At 34.4% G+C, this 13,857-nt stretch overlaps 1 pseudogene; it reads right to left on the bottom strand.

The window, feature by feature from the left end:
- Positions 1 to 1,180: 1,180 nt before the first annotated feature.
- On the bottom strand, positions 1,181 to 2,763 carry LOC107516160 (annotated as a pseudogene).
- Between the last annotated feature and the right edge of the window lie 11,094 nt (positions 2,764 to 13,857).

The raw sequence follows: 13,857 nt of genomic DNA, 5'->3' as shown, positions 1-13,857 counted from the left end.
AAATCTGCATTTGTATGCATGCTGCAGGGGATTCTGATGCCGATGGTCTGCAAACTTAACCCTATCCCTAATCTCTCTCTTTAAGAAATCTTGTAATGTAAGAGTGATAATTCTCTTGGCAGCTCACTGGCATCTACAGACACAAAGACCAAGCTAGAGATAGTGACAGTGACGTGATAGTGATAGCGATAGTGAGAGTGAAAGGAGGAACAGCCCTGTCTCTCTTCCTGAGAGTTTAACTCACAGTCTTCTCCTTTGAAGCTCAATATCTGCCTTCGATCCTAGTACAGACAGCACCATTCACTTTTTTTTTTTTTTTAAAATAGTGTGACTGACATATCACATTCAAATGAGAATGGAATAAAATATGTCTGGAGTCAAATATTTTTTTTTACATCACAAAAATTTATCAAAGGAATAATTTGAGTTTTTAGAGGCACGATTTATCAAAGTAAAAGACTGGAAATTATGAAAACACTTTAATTTGTAACCTACCTAGCGGAATATAGGAAAGAGACTTAGGAAAGAGACTGCTTTAGGAAAGAGACTGCTTTCCTAAAGCAGAAAAGTTGCTTTCCAGGTCCTACTCTTACTGCTATTGCCTCGTAACCCTAAGAACTAAACCTCAGCAGGGATAGCTCCTCTGGAAGTCAGGGTGGGAAGAATAGGTGACATCGTGCCACAGACTAGATGTGGGCTCTGAGATATGTAATGTGATGATACATTTTATCATTCAACCAGGATGATTTTGAGAGTGAAAGAGGGTACTGTTAATGACTTGAGAACAAAAGGCATACAATGACACATATGGCCACCCTAGAGATGAGGAAGTTTTGGAAACTACATTTCCCAATATTCTCTGCCCTTTGAAAGACAAAATGCTTGACTAGGATGAAGCACCCTGGGCTCTGTGGTTAGCACCATTTAAGAAATAAACAGTATAGGGCTGGGTGCTGACGTGGAGGCTTCTTCCTTCCATGGATGCTTGACCAGATGCAGAACACAATACCTGAGGTAAAACTTCAGTGGATATTAAGTCTGGGGTGAAGCCTTCCTCTCCCTATCAATGCTAGCTCCCAAAGGTGCAGAGCTGGTAGATCTATCCATCCGGCCCTTGCCCTGTCTCTCCTGGGCGCGGTGTTGCCTCTGCCTCATCTCATCACGAGTGTTCCCACTGCTGCTAATCTGTTGGGGGGTTCTGGGCCAGCTGTACTCCCACTCGACTTCAGCCAACTCGTATAGCTCCATGGTGGCCTGGGTGTCCTCCACAGAGGAAGGTCCATTCTTCCCAACCTGGATGCCTTGGCTCAGCAGCTTCTTGGTGAGATGCTTCAGAGACATGGCAGTTGACCTTCCAGTTGGGGAGGGGGATATGGGAGGTGTCATGGGTGAGGACCTTGGGGTGGAAGTACAGAAAGGCTCTGAAGTCATTGTGGATAGCATGTGCCACCACAGTCTTCCCTGTGAGCACCTTCAAAATCTGGCTCTGAGCCAGAAGAGTATAGCATTCACTACATGCTGCTCTCAGGTACCACTCCATCTGGTGTGGTAATCCACAATGTGGCAGGAAGGGAAGATGTACTCATTACATAGCAAATTTCCATTGTAGTTGACAATGCTACATTGAGCCAAATAACTGACATGTCCCTTGGGTTTTGTGCCCTCCATGTTACGGTCAATTGCCACCATCTTTCTTGGCACCTTCTGGGATGCTTCAGAGCATTTATTCTCTGAATTAGCCTGGGTGAGTTTCTGTGGGGTGTTCTTTTGGGGTCCCTTCTTCTGGTGGTGAATTGGGTGGCTTTTAATCTTTGGACGGGGACTTTGGAACTTTCCCAGCAAATCTACTTTAGCTACAGCAGAACCAGCCTTCTGTGACGGGGCCAGGATCAGCCAAGGCATGGCAGTTTCCTTGTCCAGGGACTGCTCTGACCCACTGCTGGAGGCAGCAGTGTTCTTCTTTTTTGGAAAGAAAGAAACCTTTCAAGTGCCATCCACCTGAGGTGTATCCCCTTTCTTTGGAGGGTCTGCGTGCAGCTTAGGCACCTTGCAGGGGGCTGATTCTTCTTATTCAAAGAACATCTCTGTTCCAAAAGCTTCCACTTTTTGACAAACTTTTGGTGCTTGGCATTCCCTTTTAATGAGGAGTAAGGTAGACATGAGGATGGTGGATGGTAGGAGAACAATTGGAAGATGGCTTATCGATGAAAGGACAGAAACTCAACACCCTCTGGTGAATCCTGCAGACAAATATCTGGAAATTTGTAGTACACCCTCCTAGATGGCCCACTCTGAGGTCAAGTCTTGACTTTGCAACTTTATTAGCTTTTGACTTCAGGTAAATTTCTTCCTTCTTTGAGTCTCAATTTACTTATCTGCAAAATAGAGTTAATAAAGCCAATCTTTCAGAATCACTAGAGCTGTTAAATTAGATAATATATGTGAACAAACTTAGAGCAGCTCCTCCTACATAACAGATGGTCATTTTATTTATTCAACAACTCTTTATTGGATACTGATAGGTGCTAAGCTCTGTGCTAGCTTCTGGGGGCACAAAGACAAACTGGAGGAGCTGCGTTTCTGAAAGGTGTCCTGCAAGTACTGGTGGAGGCAGGTGATGTCTCTACTGTGAGAGTGAAGAAAAACCAGAGGAGTCCCAGAAATATGAGTATCTTTCTTTTCCCCAGATGATAATTTGTTATTGATCCAGAAGTTGGGGAGTGGCCACTGAGATCCAGTTGTCTCCTCACTGGGGTTGGCCATGAAAAGGACATGATCATAATCTACAGCTGGCCGTTTCAAGTAAAGCAAGTCTTCAGCAAAAACTGAAATCCACTAATTGAACTAGAGAGTGAGGGCCTGGTTAGGATATAAAATCTTAGCCTTAATGCATGTCAAAGATCTTTAGTATGTTTATGCTCCAATACTACCAATTCTTGAAATTTCCTCTAAGGGAATGATCTTAAAAAGAGAAAAATTTTACACATAAAAAATATTTCAAGTAAGAATTTTTAGGCTAATGTCAAGCAAGAGATGATTTGGCTAGGTAGAGTATGGTATTTCCAGAAATAATATTCAAAACATTGAACAACCAATACAAATAAGGGTCCCAAAAACCTCGCTATGCCAGGTGTTAACCCTTTAGTTGCCATATTGTGAAAAGAAACTTTGCAGGACACAAGAGCTTGGCACAACATATTTGAAGCAATGAAAACCCAAGATCTACAACCAAGATTCTTTATCTAATAAAGCTATCATTTAGAATTGAAGGACAATAAAGAGCTTCTCAGACAAAGTAAGCTAAGGAATTCATCAACACCAAGTCACTATTACAGAAAATGTTGTTGGGAATTCTTTAAGAAGAAAAAACATGTGTTAAAATCATGAATAAAAAATAGTAATACCTACATATCTATCAACAAGTACCTCAAATGGAAAAGCATTAAGTGCTCCAACCAAAGGATAGGGTGGATGGATGGATAAGAAAACAATATCCCTACATATGCTGCCTACAAGAGACTCACTTCAGATTACAAGATACACACAAACTAAAAGGAAGAGATGGAAAATGATATTACCTTGATGGACCTAGAGGGTATTGCACTAAGTGAAATAATTCAAATAGAGAAAGACAAATACCATATTATCTCATTTGTAGAATCTAGAGAACAAAATAAATAACAATAACAACAAAAATGAAAACAAATCCATAGATGCAGAGAATATTCTGAAGGCTACTAGACAGGAGGGGGTTTGAGGAGATGGTGAAAACAGGCAAAGGGATTAAGAAATACAAATGGATAGTTACAAAATAGTCATGGAGATATAAAGTGTAGCATAAGGAAAATAGTCAACAATGTTGTCATAAATATATAAGGGGGAACAGGGGTACTAGATTTAGTGAGGTGATCACTTGAGCTCTAATCACTGTGCTGTACGACTGAAACTATATTATCGTATGCCAACTATAACTGAAAAAACTCATTGAACTGTACGATGTAAATATGAGCAACTAATTGTCTATCATATTTCAATAAAACTGAAGGGGAAAAGATGATAAAAAATAGTGAATAAAGCCTATGGAACTTATGGAACACCATCAAAAGAAACAATATCTGCATTATGGAAACCCCAGAAGACAAAGGTGCAGAAAGTATGTTTAAAGTAATCATGAATGAAAACTTCCCAAACCCGGGGAGAAAAATAGACATCCAGATCTATGATGCCCAAAGAACCCCAAATAGATGAAACTCAAATAGGGCTACACCAAGACACATAATTAAATTTCCAAAGACAAAATTGTCAAATTGTCAAAGACAAAAAATTTTGAGGGCAGCAAGAGAAAAGCAATAAATCACATACAAAAGAACCACCATAAGACTAATGTGGCCTTCTTAACAAAAAACTTTTCAGGCCAGGAGAAAATGAGATGATATATTCAAAATATTTTTAAAAAGGAAAAACTGCCAACCACAAATAATATACCCATCAAAGTTGAGAGATGAAGGAGTGATAAAGTCTTTCACAAACAAATAAAACTTGGGAGAGTTCATTACCACTAGACTTCCTTACAAGAAATGCTAAAGGAAGTTCTTCAAATGGAAGTAAAAGGATGCTAATTAACATCATAAAAAGATATGAAGGTAGTGTAAAACTCACTGGTAATGGTAAACATATAGTCAACATCAGTTTTCTAATATGGTGATATGGTACATAATTCACTTTCAACTTCAGTTTAGAAGTTAAAAAGCAAACATATGAAAAATAACAATACCTAACTGAAAAATTTTAAATTATAAAAAATAAGCATAACTATAATAATCTGTTATTGGATACACAATATAAAAAATATATAAACTGTAACATCAATAACCTAAAATGTGAGGGGGAGAAGAAATAAAAATGTAAAGTGTAGGAATGCTATCAAAGTCAAATTGTTATCAATTTAAAATATAGTATTGTAATTTAAGATATTTTATACAATCCTCATGGTAACCACAAGGGAAAGAAATGTAGTAGTTACACAGAAGAACATGATAAAGAAGTTAAAGCGTATTGATAACAAAAGTCATCAAATCACAAAAGAAGACAATAGGATAAGAAGCAAAAAACAATGAATTTATTTAAAAGTCAGAAAATAGTTAACAAAATGGCAATAGTAAGTTCTCCCTTATCAATATTGCTTTAAGTGGAAATGGATTAAATTCTCCGGTCAAAAATATAGAATCTCTGAATTAAAAAAAACAAAACAAAACAAAACATGATCCAATGATATGCTGCCTACAAGAGACTTTAGCTTTAAAGATACACACAGACTGAGTTTGAAAAGGAAAAAAAGATATTTCAAGCAAATAATGGTAGTCAAAAAAAATCAGGGGTAGCTATACTTAGACAAAATAGAATTTAAACAAAAAATGGAAAAAAGAGACAAAGTGGGTCATTATATAAGGGTGAGGCAGTCAATCTATCAAGAAGTTATAACGACTATAAATATTTTTGCACCCATCATCAGAGTGCCTAAATATATAAAGCAGATACTAAGAGAACTAAAGGGAGAAATAAAGAACAATGCAATAATATCTGAGGACTTTAATATCTCACTTTCAACAATGAATAGATCATCCAAACAGAGAATTATTAAGGAAATAGTGGATTTGAACAACACTGGGCCTAGAAGCCATATACAAGACATTCTTTTTGACAACAGAATACATATTCTTTTTAAGCACACATGGAACATTTGCTAGTATAGATCATATGTTAGGCCACAAAACAAGTCTTACCAAATTCAGTAAGATTGAAATATACCAAGTATCTTCCCTGACAAAATAGTATGAAACTTAAAATCAATAACTGGAAAAAAACACATGGATACATGAAAATGGAACAATACTCTTCTAGATAGCCATTGGATTAACGAAGAAATTACAGGGGAGATGAAAAAGTATCTTGAGACAAACAAAAATGGAAACATGACACACTAAAACTTATGGGATGCAGCAAAAGCAGTTCCAAAAGGGAAATTTATAGCTATAAATGCTTACGTCAAGAAAATGGAAAGAGCTCAAATAAACAGCCTAATTTCACATGTCAAAAAAAAAAAACTAGAAAAAAGAGAACAGGAATGTAAGGACGGTGTATTTATTTATTATCATATAATTTATTAATGAAGGAAACATTTTTATTTTTAAATATCAGATAATTGCAAAATTCTATTGATTGAGAGACAAAAGTGCTTCCAAATGCTAAGGTTTGTTAGTACTGCCATCACAGCAGGGTACAAAGGTGAACATTCAAAATGATAGAGTCAAGGAGCCAGCTGTAGGGAACCAAGGCATACAAATGCCAGAGAATGGGACACACAAATGAAGCTCACACTGCACATGAGAACTGTTAATAATTGAGGAGTGCCTGAGTGAATGAGCAGAATTCTTAAGAAGCTCAACAAACTCTAAGCTGGATGGACATATGCCAGGAATAGCATACCTGGATATATCATATTAAAACTGTTGAAGACAAACACAAATAGAAAATGTTGAAAGAAGCCCCGGGGGGAAAAAGATACATAATCTCAAAAAGAAAAAGAAGACTAATGGCTGACTCTTTGTTAGAGATGGAATTATGTCCCCCTTTCATATGTTAAAGTTTGAACTCCCAGTACCTCAGAATATAATTGTCTTTAAATAGTTAATTAAGTTAAAATGAAATTATTAGGATAGGCCCTAATCCAATATAACTAGTATCCTTATAAGAAGAGGAGATTTGGACACAGACAGGTGCAAGGGAAAAGACAGTTAAATAATATCTTCAAAGTGCTGATAGATAATAACTGCCAAACTATAACTCTATAATCATCAAAAATAACCTTCAAAAATGAAAATAAGGGCTTTCACTTCTGGATAAGAAAGAGTAACAGAGACCATATTTACCCTTCTACCTGAAACACCTTCCCCAAAATGGACAAAATATATGAAACAACGGTTTTCAAGACCTCAAACATCAGGCAACATAAAACAGTGACCCTGAGAGCCAAAAAATAAACAGACTGAGCCATACAATTGCCCTACCATGCAGCCTTGAGAAAGTTGTCAGGACATAGCATAGGGAGAGAGGACTCAGGTAGAGCCTTAGCAGCTGGAGGTTAGAAGAAAATACTAGAGTGGAGAGAGCTACAAGGAGAACTTTGAAGATCTGAAGAGGATTCCCTTCAAGTTTTCAGCAGAGTACTGATTAGTGTGTTCATATGAAGAAAAAATCTGAGGCCATGCAAACAACCACCTGAAATAATTAAAGGGAATAGTACCTGACACTCACAGAGTACCTGTTCCTTCTATCTAGCCTGGAGAAACTAAACCCTCAGGGAATTAGATAGAGTACTCAGCATGGTTTTGCCTCAGTTAAGGGAAATAATTAGCCTTATACTAACCAAAACTCCAGATTCACCTAACAAATCACAAAAAAAGGTGGAAAAGTATAAAACTTTTTCTAAGAACACATCCTAGAACACAGCTTAAGAATTATTATAGAAATACAAAAAAAAATCCAGCACCCAAAAATGTAAAATAGATATATCTTGCATACAACCCAAGATTACAAGGCATGCAAAGAAATAGGAATAATCACCCATAATGATAAAATAATCAATTGGAACAACCCAGAACTGACAAAGATGTTAGAATAAGCAGAGAAGGATATTAAAAGTTATTGTAATAGTAATAGTAATATTGTAATAGTATTTTACATGTTCAAAAATCAAATACAGACATGAAAAAATATTTTTTAAAGTTCAATTCTAAATTCTAGAGGTAAAAACTACAATGCCAGAAATGAAAAAAAAAAAAAAGCTAAATAGGAATAACAGCAAATTAGACATTATAGAAGAAAATATTAGTGAATTTGAAAGCATAGAAATAGAAACTACTCAAAATTAAACACAGAGGAAAGCATAGCCATAAAGTAAAAGAGAAGAGCATTGATGAGCTGCAGGTCAACTTCAATAAGCCTAAAATTGGAGTCCCTGAAAGATACCTTGAAGGAGATGAGAGACAAGGAAACAGAAAAATATTTGAAGTAATAATGGCCAACAGTTTTCCAAACTTAATGAAAATGATAAACCCACAGGTCCAAGAAAGGAACCAAACAAATAAAAAATTCAAATACAAGGAACGTGTAGAAAATTACACAGTCACATCATAATTAAATTGTTCAAAATCAATGTTAAAGAGAAAATCTTAAATGCAGTCAAAGAATATGTACATACAAAGAAAGAATTTAGAGAAAGATGACCTTTCTCATTAGAAATAATGTAAACAAGAAGACTATGGACTAACATAGTTAAAGAACTGACAGGAAAAAAACAGTTGATCTAGAATTCTATGTCCTCAAAAATATTTCTCAATAATAAAGTTAAAATAAATGTATTTTCAGATATACAAATGCTGAAGGAATATTCACCAGCCAAACAACACTGCAAGAAATGCTAAAGGAAATTAATCCTTCAGGCAGAAGGCAAAAGATATCAGGTAGAAATCTGGATCTGCACAAAGGAATAAAGAGCACTGGAAATGGTAGTTACTATATCGGTAAATATGGGTGGTTTATTATTTGAATCTTTAAAACATATAATGGACTTTTATATTGAAATAATTATGATGATTTGTGGGGTATAGAATATATGTAAAAGTAAAATACATGACAAAAACAGCATAAAGGGGAAAGGAAGAAATGAAAATATACTATTTTAAAGTTCTTGTACTGTGCATGAAGTACTATATCACTTGAAGGTAGGTCGTGATAAGTCAAAGATGTATGCCATAAATCCAAAAGCAATCATTACAAAACAAAACAGAGTTATAGCTAATAAGCCAGCAAAGAAGATTTTAAAATAATCCAAAGGAAGGTAAAAAAAATTTAAAAGGGAATATAGAAAAGAAGAGGCAGAAGAAATAGGATGAGACACTAAAACCTAACCACCCCAAAAGGGATTTTATTTATTATTTATTTATGCATTATTTATTTATTTAAATTAAGTTTATTGGGTTAACATTGGTTAATACAATTATATAATTTTCAGGTGTGCATTGTAATTTAACATCTGTATTTACCACTCGAAGTCCAGTTTCCTTCAGCTACCATATATTTGATCCCCTTTACCCATTTCACCCTCCCTCTAACCCATTATATTTGACGCCCTTTACCTCATCTACCTCCCTACTCCTCCCCCACTCCTTACCCTCTGGTAACCACTAGTCTATTGTCCATGTCCATGAGTCTCTGTTTGTTTGTACTTTCCCTTTTTTGCTTTTAGGTTTATATTTCACATATAAGTGATATCATGGGATTTTCAACCTTTTCTATCTGGCTTATTTTGTTTAGCATGATTATCTCGAATTTCATCCATGTCGTTGCAAATGGCTATATTTCATCTCTTATAACTGAGTAATATTCCATTGTATATATATACCACAGCTTCTTTAGCCAGTCATCTATCATAGGACACTGGTTGCTTTCATGTCCTGGCCACTGTTAATAATGCTGCTATGAACATCAGAGTGCAAATATCTTTATGGATATGATTTTTTAAGTAAATACCCAGTAAAAGAATTGCTGGATCATATAGTAGACCAATTCTTAGTTTTTTGAGGAACCTCCACACTGTTTTCCATAGCGGCTATACCAATTTGCAGTCCCACCAGCAGTGTATGAGGGTTCCTTTTTCTCCACATCCTCTCCAACATTTGTTATTATTTGTCCAGTTGATTATAGTCATTCTAACAGGTATAAGATGGTATCTCATTATGGTTTTGGTTTGCATTTCCCAACTAGCTAGCAATGTTGAGCATCTTCTCAAATATTTGTTGGCTATTTGTATGTTCTCTAGGGAGAAATGTCTGTTCAGATCCTCTGCCCACTTTTTGATTGGATCACTTGTTTTTTTGTTGTTATTGAGTCGTATGAGTTCTTTGTATATTTTGGATGTTAAGCCCTTATTGGAGGTGTTGCTTGCAAATATATTTTCCCATTAGGAAAATATTGTCTCTTTACCTTGTTGATGTTTTCTTTTGCTGTGTAACAGCTTTATAGTTTGATGTAGTCTCATTCATTTACTTTAGCTTTTATTTCCCTTGCTTTGAGGTCAAATTCATAAAATCTTTTTTAAGTCCAAGATCCTTGAGTTTCATTTCTATTTTTTATTCTATGCATTTTATTGTTTCAGGTCTTATATTTAGGCCCTTAATCCATTTTGAGTTAATTTTGGTATGTGGTGATAGACAACAGTCTAGTTTCATTCTTTTGTAGGTGGCTTTCCAGTTTTTCCAGCACCATTTATTGAAGAGGCTTTCCTTTCTCCTGTATGTTTTTGGCTTTTTTGTCAAGCACTATTTTCCCATACACATATTGGTTTACTTCTGTACTCTCGATTCTGTTCCACTGGTCCGTGTGTTTATTTTGCTGCCAATACCATGCCGTTTTTATTACTGTCACTTTGTAGTATAATTTGAAGTCGGGCAGAGTGATGCCCAAAGTCATGTTAAATGTAAATGATTTAAACGCATCAACTAAAAGACAAAAAATGTAAGATTAGATAAAAAAGCAAGGCCCAACTATATGCTGCCTACAAAAAAAAATTAAATATAAAGGTACATATAGGTTAAAAGTAAAAGGAAAGGAAAAGACAGACCATGTTAACACTAATCAAAAGAAAATCGGAGTAGATATATTAACATCAAAGTAGATTTCAGAGCAAAGAACGTTATAAAGATAGAGATGATCATCTCATAATAGAGGGATCAATTAATCAAGAGGGCATAAAATTCTAAATGTTTGTGTACCTTTGAAACACATTAAGTAAAAACTAATAGAACTGTAAGGAGAAGTAGACAAATCAATAATTATAGTCAGATTTCAACACCAGCTCTCAGTAAGTGATAGAATAAGTAGATAGAAGATTAATAAGGATACAGTAGAAGTGAACAACACTATTGAGTTGATTGAATTGACATTTTTAGGACATCACACTTAACAACAGCAGAATACACATTCTTTTCAAGTTTGCAAAGAACATTTACCGAGATAGATCATATTCTGGGCCATAAAACAAGTCTAAATAAATTCCAAAGTGATCTCATTGGTATTATATTCAATATATTAATTATGAAAGTTTCAGAGCTGTAGATTTATGATTTTTGCACTTTTACATATAAATGTATATAATATTTCAGTAAAAATCTACCTTTCCCCCCAAATAAATAAATAAATTCTAAAGGATCCAAGCCACACAAAGTAGGTTTTCTAACCACAGTGGAACTATATGAGAAATCAGTACCAGAAAGATATCTGGAAAATCCTCAAATGTCTGCAAACTGAATCCTACACTTCTAAATAACTCGTGATCAAAGAAGAAATCAAAAGAGAAATTAGAAAGTATTTTGAACTGAATGAAAATGAAAACACAACATATCAGAATTTGTAAGATGCTGCTGAACAATACTTAGGGGAAAATTTATAGCACTAAATGTCTACACTAGAAAAGAACTTCAAGTAAATAAGCTCAGCTTCTACTTTAACAAATTAGAAAAAAGAGAAAATCTAACTCAAAGTAAGCAGAAAAGGGAAATAATAAACATCAAAGTGGAAATTAATGAAATAGAAAACAAAATTAAAAAAAATCAAAATCGATGACGCCAAAAGCTAATTCTATGGAATCTATAAAATTAATTAACCTCTAGCCAGATCGCTCAGGATAAAAAAGAAGACACAAATTACTAGTATTGGGATGAACTGACATCATTCAAGTGGTTCTTTAAATATTAAAAGGATAATAAGACAATATTATAAACAACTTTGTGTCAAAGAAATTGAAAACTTGGATGAAATTCTCCTTGAAAAACACTAATTACTATGACTAACTCAAAAAAAATAGATAACCCAAATAGTCCTATATCTATTAAATAATTTGAAATTATAATTTAAAATCTTCCAACAGATAAAACTCGGGCCCAGATAGCTTCACTGGTGAATTTTACCAAACATTTAAGGAGAAAATAGTTCCCATTCTACATAAACTCTTCCAAAATAACTAAAGAGAAGGGAATACTTCCCAAGTAATTTTATGAGCCAGTATTTCTCTAATATTAAGACCAGACATGACACTTATAAGAAAGGAAAACTAATGGTCAAAACCCTCATGAACATAAAGGCAAAATTTTTAAACAAAATTTTAGCAAATTGAATTCAACAATATATTAAATAGATTAATATGTCATGGTCATGTGAGGTTTATCTCAGGGCTTCAATGTTGAATTAATGTTTGAAAATCCCTTGATGTAATTCACCATACTAACAAACTAAAAAAGGAAAATTGTATGAACATCTCAATAGATGCAGACATATGCAGCACTCAACATAATTTAATATTTATTCCAGCTACAAAACTAGAAATAGAAGGGAACTTCTTCAACCTGATAAAAAGCACCCACAAAAAAATCCTACAGTTATCTTCATATTTAATGGCAAAAGAATGAATGTTTTCCCATAAGATTGGGACCATGACAAGGATGTGCTTTTCACCACTTCAATTCAACATTTTCCTAGAGGTTCTAGTAGGCAAGAAAAAAGACATAAAAAGCATCCAACTTGGATAGGAAGAAATAAAACCGTCTTCTCAGGCAACATGATCATCTATGTAGAAAACCTAATAGAATCTACAAAAAAAGCTACTAGAACTAATAAGTGAGCTTAGCAAGGTAACAGGTTGCAGATATAAATACAAATTTCAAATGTATTTTTATATGTTAGCAACAAATAATCAGAAATTGAAATTTATAAAACATACCATTTTCAATTGAATCAAAAATATCAAAAACCATAATTAATCATATACTGGGCCATAAGTCAAGCCTCAGTAATTTGAAAAAATTGAAGTCATTTATGGGGCAATGTTATTTAAGGGTACAAACTTGCAACTAGTGATAAGTTCTGGAGATCTAATGCACAGCATAGTGGTTACGGTCAACAATACTGTATTATAAACTTGAAAGTTGCTAAGAGACAAAATCTTAATCGTTTCACCACACACACACACACACACACACACACACACACACACACATGCATGCACAAAATGATAAGTATGTGACATGATAGAGGTGTTAGCTAATGCTAAGGAGGTAATCATATTGCAATATATAAATGTATCAAATCTACACTTCCATTCTGATTCATCCTTTGAGCCATTTACCAAATATGGTTTTATGGCTTGACATGTCCAAATATTTTTTCTTAGTTCTATAATCATTGCACTTGGTCAGAGACTATGATCAATATAATAGGGATTCTTTGGCATTTATTGGTATTTGTATTCTTCGGTATGCACTGAACACCTTAAACTTACATAATGTTGTATGTCAATTATACCTCAATTTTTAAAATTGAAATAATTCAGAGTATATCCTACAAATCAGTAATAAAGAGGTAATAGGAAAATCCTCAACTGCCAGAGAAGCAAGTAATGTACTTGTCAATAATCCAAGGGCCAAATGAAGTCATAATAAAAATTAAAATAATATTTTTCATCAAGTGATTTACATAACTAAACTTGTGGGACATGGCTAAAACAGTGCCTAAATGGAAATTTAAAACCTTAAACACATAAATGAGAAATGAGGAAACACTGAAAATCAGTGATCTAAGCTGCCATCTCAAGACGATTTTTTTAAAAAAGCAAATCAAACTTAAAGAAAGTAGAAAGACATAATAAAGATAAGAGATGTTTATGAATAGAAAACAGAATTTTAAAAAGTCTTAAAAGTTCTTGTCACAAGAAAAAAATTCTGTAACTATGTTTGGTGACAAATG

Source organism: Rousettus aegyptiacus, unplaced genomic scaffold (genome assembly GCF_014176215.1).
Source record: "Rousettus aegyptiacus isolate mRouAeg1 unplaced genomic scaffold, mRouAeg1.p scaffold_m13_p_5, whole genome shotgun sequence".
NCBI classification, from domain to species: Eukaryota; Metazoa; Chordata; class Mammalia; order Chiroptera; family Pteropodidae; genus Rousettus; species Rousettus aegyptiacus.
This window is presented reverse-complemented; position numbering and strand designations above follow the sequence as displayed.